The following is a 6,784-nucleotide window of genomic DNA, read 5'->3' on the forward strand; positions in this document are numbered from 1 at the left end:
TATTTATTTAATTTTTCATAACATTATATACATTAATTAATTATTATTAAATATATATTTAAAAAAAATAAATGGCAGACTCGTTTAGGCTCGCGAACAGCTCGGCTCGTTTGCACCCCTAATCACCACAAAAGAACACATCCTTGCTTACTTGGGAGAGATTAACTTAGTCACGCTATCTGAGGTGGCTAAACATAAACTACTTTCCCCCCTATACCTACTACTTAAAAAAAATCGTGAATTCAAGTGTCAATGTATAACTTGAAACCATAATGTCCCCCCTCTAGAAAAGAAAGTGACAATTCTGATCAAACCACATTAGCGAAAACCGAAATTACTCGAAATTTAATAATGAAGTAACTAAAAGAGCCAATGTTAAGACGATATATTATTGATTTGTGAACAGTGATGAGACTAAATGTGTGTTCCACATATATCACATATAAACTCTCCTTCAATTTGAGCCAATGCACTATCTAGTACTGTGTGTGTATGTATATATTTTATGCCATTAGCAATATATAATAAATCTTGATCTTGTCACAACAGCTTCTCTCATGAAAGTTATATAACATATGACTTTATTTGCTGTTTATGCTGTAAATATTCGTGCTAAGGATCTCGTGTTATCTTATTTTAGTAGAACTTCAATCGTGACACACAGAAGCGCATCCAGATAATCACATAGTTAATTTTTAAACTTGCATGCTTTAGTTTTTATAAAAATAGCTAGATATATAGTATACATATGTGTGACATATGCCGTTCAATGATCGCAATGTAACGTTATACTATGTGTTATACGGAGTCTATTATTCATTTCAAAGTCTTATGATGTGATTAGACGTACAGCAGCATCTATGAAAACATTTTGTTAGTCGTATTGTATCTACATTCCAAACTTCTTTAACTATATGTTCTTATAGTACCTGCCAATATAACTATATAACCACTTTATATCTTAATTACAGCAATGTATGTTCAGCCAAGAATTCGTGGAAGCTAAGATAGAGAACGAGATAAGACTTGAATTGGTATCGCATGTGGATTACTTTATTACATTACCGCTACCTCAAGTGAGATATTCTGGAGCAGCAGCAGTAGCAGCTGGAGAAGCTCGTTCGCTAGAAAATGTAGTTAAATTAACGGCTAACAACAATTACTACATAGTTCTAATCGAATTGCCCCAAGTACTTCTAGATTCTGATTGTAAGTCCCATTTTGTCTAAATTAAACTAAAAATGTTTACTACAAGTATCATAGATTGCTAACATGATCAAGCGATCGACGAAATGGTTTAGCCCTTCTGATAGATTTGTACAAATTGAATTGACCTGAAACACTATTTGTCCAAATATTTTGATAATAACCTGTATTTTTATTAAAAATTTACCGGGCCAAGAAATAATATATGTGCCATCAAGAAGCAACCCAAATATTAAAACAATTTTTTTTTTGAAAATGTGGCTAAATTACAAGGATTAATCACTCGGAGGGCTGGAAAAATATGTTTTTTCAAAAGGGGGGGGGGGGGGGGGGGGTTAACTCCTTTTGCATAAAAAAAACGTGTTGAAAACTTCCCACCGTTATAAAGGGAGGGGAGATGACATTTTCAGACTCCCCTCCGTTAGAAAGGAAGGAAAAAAAGTTCTTTTTGCAATCCCGTCGCCATTAAGAATGGAAGGGAGATACCTCGTACATGTAAAAGTTCTTATATTTTCTGACTAACTCCGACACCCTTATATTTTCAAAACTCTCCACCATTATAAATGGGGTTAACCTCCCTTTTGAAAAAAATATTTTTCCAGCCCTCCAATGATTACTCCTGGTAATTTAGGCCCCCTTAAAAAAAATTCAACAATTAGAGGTTAAACAAGTAACACGTTAGTTTTGTTTATCCAATTTAGACATAAGACTATTAGCCGATTAAGGTGTTAAAAAAGCACGCCGTTCAAAAGAAAAAAAAATGAGACATTCAAAAACCTCATGAAATTTATAAAATGGCATAATGCCTCGGAATCTACTCAAAATAATAACTACTGAGTATTACATGGGTATTTTTTGTCATTTACAACTGTAGACGTATCATATCAATGGGTGGCCCATTAACAAAGAAAAAACCTTTAAAACACCAAGGGGTTGGGAGGTCTTGAGTTCAAGTTTCTCAGATAACCAAAATTCACTGCTCTCAAAAAGAAATGTACGATCATATTTGTCGTTTTATTATTTCCAAACAAGTTTTTTGAAGGTGTTTTGATAATTTGTGGTTAAATTTATGAACATGACACAATAGAAATAAAACATGACCCGTATTGACACAGTTATAATTATATACAGAAACTATATATATAGAAAAATGCAACCATCTAAAATAACTTCTTTTTATGTGATTGTATCAAATGCAGCAACATGGATTGTGAATGACAACAATGAGTATGTATATGGGGGGGAGGTATCTCGGGCTGCACTATATGCAGATAAACCGATACGTGGAAACGAAGAAGGCAGTGCTCAGCTATGCCAGACTGAACCTTGGTCCATTAGCTTCACGTTCCCTGGTCTGGTGGACTCGGAGGCCGCTTGGCAGGTCTTAGTTCCTTCAACCAAGATTATGGGAATGTCAGCGAGAAAAATAAATTCGTTGGAGGAAAAAGGTAAGAGCCGTGGTAATCAGTTTGAAATTTCGGACGTTGATGAATGGCTTATATAGTTTCATGACCTTGATACAAGTTATCGGTTAGAACCCTTTTCGGTTTTAATTTGCGTCGAACATCATGTTAGTCGTCTTTGAACTTTCAATTAATAAGTTGAACTTAATAAGTATGTACTTTTCATGTCATCTTGGAAAACTTCTATTTTGACAATGGTTGCTTCATTTAAATTCATTGAAATTTTAATTTTCCGGATTTGTCACATATAACATTATCAAACAAAATTGGGCGCAATGTTTAGTTAAATTTGAATTTAATTAAGATAATTGCACAAGGTAGTTTCTTAACCCTAATCTCGTTATTACGATTTCTTCATCGTTGTTATTGGTCACGCTTAAAACCTCTTGTTTCCAAAAATTCTCACGATCATCATACTAATTTCTTGTCAACTTTTGAGTTGTATCTGATTGAATTTGTTTCACGGCTCTCAAATTATCCAGGCGTTATTGAATCTCATGAATTCCCAACAATATTTTTAGAGCATGTTTGGGATTGAGTTTGAAAAATGCTTATTGCTTTTTAGCTTTTTCAAAAAGTGTTTTTGAAAAGTCATGATTTGAGGCTTTCAAAAAACTGTTTTTTAATTAACTCTTTTAAGAAGCTAAAATAAAAAAGATTTTGATGATTGCCAAAAACATTTTAACTTATTGGCTTTTTGAAACACCAATACGCCAATAAACATTTTCCAAACACGTACAATCTTAGTAAAAAGCTCTATCGGATCTTGGCGCAACTTGAAGTTGAACTTAATCTATATGGGCGTGTTTATGTGTGTGGTGTGACAACACATTGTGTATGTATATGCTTGTTTGATACACGGGACACTTTATAATATTCTAGCATGATAGCGTTCACTCTCTCTATTACCAATTAATTTTAGAACGGAAATCCATGTTGAAACTGCTTGAATTGTCCAATTGCCCAAACCATGCTAAATTGCCGCAGTACAGTTCGGTAAGTTAGGAACAATATGGTCTGGGTTACGGTTTGAAAACCGGGTATCCTGGTTTACGAGTACTTTTTGTACTCGGCTGGGTAAACCAAACCAGCCGATATATTAATTTTTTTTATCAATACACTTTCGGTAAAAATAAATAAAATAGTTTTTTCATGTATATGCATCTGACAATTATAATACATATAAATTTTTTTTATTTAGACAAAATAAAGACTATTAACTTAACCAATTTCGTGCTCTTAGGTTTTTTTTTTCTCATCTTTTTGTAAACGTTGATAATACTGAAAAGGTAAAGCGTTCGGTATTTTCTTAGGCTTATATTTTACAGAACTTTTAAATACGATTCTGTGTTAAAAAAGGCCTAAACGGCGTACTGTCAAAATCAAACAGTTTGGTCAGTCTTGCCTACCAGCCAACCCGACTGACTCGGTTTAGTTTATCTAAAAAACCTGTAGTTGCCAGTTTAGCCCAAAATATGGTTGTTGTACGTATATATATATATATATAGTATAATCATAAATCATCTTTATCAAACTAAAAGTTTATACTACTTAATGAATATGCAAAATAAAAAAAAGTTCAAAATCCTAACCCCGAATCGCCAGTGGCGAAGGATGCTTAGGGCCCAGGGTGGCCCCGCCCCCTGTTTTTTCACGCAGTAGTGTAAATTTACCTGTTTTTGTCCGAAATTTTTTATACGCGGTGTAAATTTAGTCGTTTTCGGACGAAAATTTTTATACATAGTGTAAATTTAGCCGTTTTCGGCCGAAATTTTTTATACGTAGCGTAAAATTTAGCGTTTTCGGCCGAAATTTTTTACACGTAGCGTAAAATTTAGCCGTTTTCGGCCGAAATTTTTTACACGTAGCGTAAAATTTAGCCGTTTTCGGCTGAAATTTTTTATACGTAGTGTAAAATTTAGCCGTTTTCTGCCGGATTTTTTATACGTAGTGTTTGGCCGAAAATTTGAGCCCGGCCTCCTTTATTTGTGAAATTTTGTATGCATTTTGAGTTCGGTCCCTCGGGTGTCTTAGTCCAAGCTTCGCCACTGCGAACCGCTAAACCGCCAAATTAGTAACAATGGTTGTCCAGTCGATCCATCCAATCAGACCGTTTGACTTGTCATTGTTCAAACAGTAGTTAGCGTCTTATCGATTCCATCCAAATGAGAACCTAATACGTTACATTTTGTGACGAGAATTACAATAGCTCTATAGAAATCAACCTAGAGTATACTACCAATTATTGAACTAATAAATATTTATAATTTTTTTAGTTTAAAATTTTTAATCAGGAAAAAAATTATGAAAATAGTTATCTTGCAATGCCTTGACTTTTCCTTTAGGAAAAGTATTATCTAATGACCATTTTTAATATATTTAGAAATTTTTTTATGCAAACGAAGGCTACTACAATATGACAGACAAGAGTGTGTTGCGTCACAACGGAAATCTGTTGAGCCTTTTGTTTATCTTTATAGTTATACTAGGTTAGCCGTAGCAAAAAAAAATGTTATACTAGGTTATTGATCCGTGTATTACAAGGGTTGGATGATAAAAGTGATATAATTCATCTTACATGGATTAAATAATGAAAGAAATGTATAATTTACAAAAATGTTTTATGAACAAACTTAACTTTTTTTGATATAAAAAAAGGTTTTTATAAAAAGAACTACATAAATAATTTAATATTTAATAGGAGAGAGGTGGGAACAAAAATGTTATAAAAAAAACTGAAAATTTGAACAAATTGTGATCGGTCTTCGGTGTTTCCATGAAAAAAAAAGGATCAAGGCTATGACACTTAATGCCCTAAATTTAGGGAATCTTTTAAGCACAAGTGGAAAACAAGCGATACATACGGTGCATATTGTAATGTGAAAGTTAAATCACCTACTATAAAGTTCAGACAAATTTTATCAGTTACACAAATCACTTGCTCGATCGGCGACACTAAATAACAGAGTTTTTTCATCACAACCGTTTGTAAGCAATCTACTTTACTACTTTAATTGATGATAGTTTAAAGAAGTTGTTCCATAACCGGAAACATGATTATTATAAACTTTGTAATCGGTTAGGTTTTAATATCACCTGATACGAAATTAAATCAATAAATATAAGTTTTCATACGAGGTCCATCAAAATTAAGTGTTATGTGTTATAATTTCGTTAATTTTTTGTGAATCATTTTGCAAATTTTATGCACCTTTTTTTCTCATCGGCGAGAAATAATTCGTGATTATAGATGTAAAAATATCATGAGATTTAATTTCGGGAAATTCGAGGAAACCTCGGTACGGTTGGGAATAATCTGTAATGTGTTATTGTTTTACAAACCATATGAACGATTGCGAAAAGATGAGAAGCAAGAATTGACTAGGAATATTTTGATGGTTTTAATCAGGTCACATTCGAGATTAGATGTTTAGATATAGAACTAGCTTTCTATATGTAAAAAATATAAGTGTAAATTTTGGTTTTCATCCCTATTGATAAGAAGTGACACATCACTTATTTTGCTTGATAGACACTGTGGTTTTTATATTTTGTCATTTTAATTAAGGATATGCATGAGTCGGTTTAGATCGGTTTTAAACTTTAACCATAAGTTCCATAACCGAACTTCAGTTAACTAGACAATGATAACATTTTCAATTTCTGGTGATTTTTCAAGGGTAACTTACATATTTTTTACAAAGTAGTGTTTACATTGATACCAAAGGTAAACATACAACAAGTTGTGCCGCTAGTCCTTTTTGATTAGCAAAACTAAATCGTTTAAAAATAACATTCATAGAACACGGGTCATAACATACTATTCATGACTGTTGGACATGACGAAATAGTTGGGTTTGATTATTGGTGTGTTAACTGTTAAATCGGTTTTACATGTTTGTTAGGTTCGATTATGGGTTGGTTAATTGTGAACTAGATTTGTTTTTTTAAATCCAAAAAGTTTTTTTTTTTGGGTTTTAAGTTTACGTGTTTCACCGACTCATGTGTTTTCTTCAATTAATTTTGCTATCATGTTTATGTGTTAGCAATTCCAATTTTATTGTTGTAGTTAATATGCTATGGATTCTACTTTGCTTATGGTTTGTTGTTGCTTA

Source organism: Bidens hawaiensis, unplaced genomic scaffold (genome assembly GCF_021521415.1).
Source record: "Bidens hawaiensis isolate Kalapana, Puna unplaced genomic scaffold, B.hawaiensis_p1.1 tig00029268_1, whole genome shotgun sequence".
NCBI lineage: Eukaryota > Viridiplantae > Streptophyta > Magnoliopsida > Asterales > Asteraceae > Bidens > Bidens hawaiensis.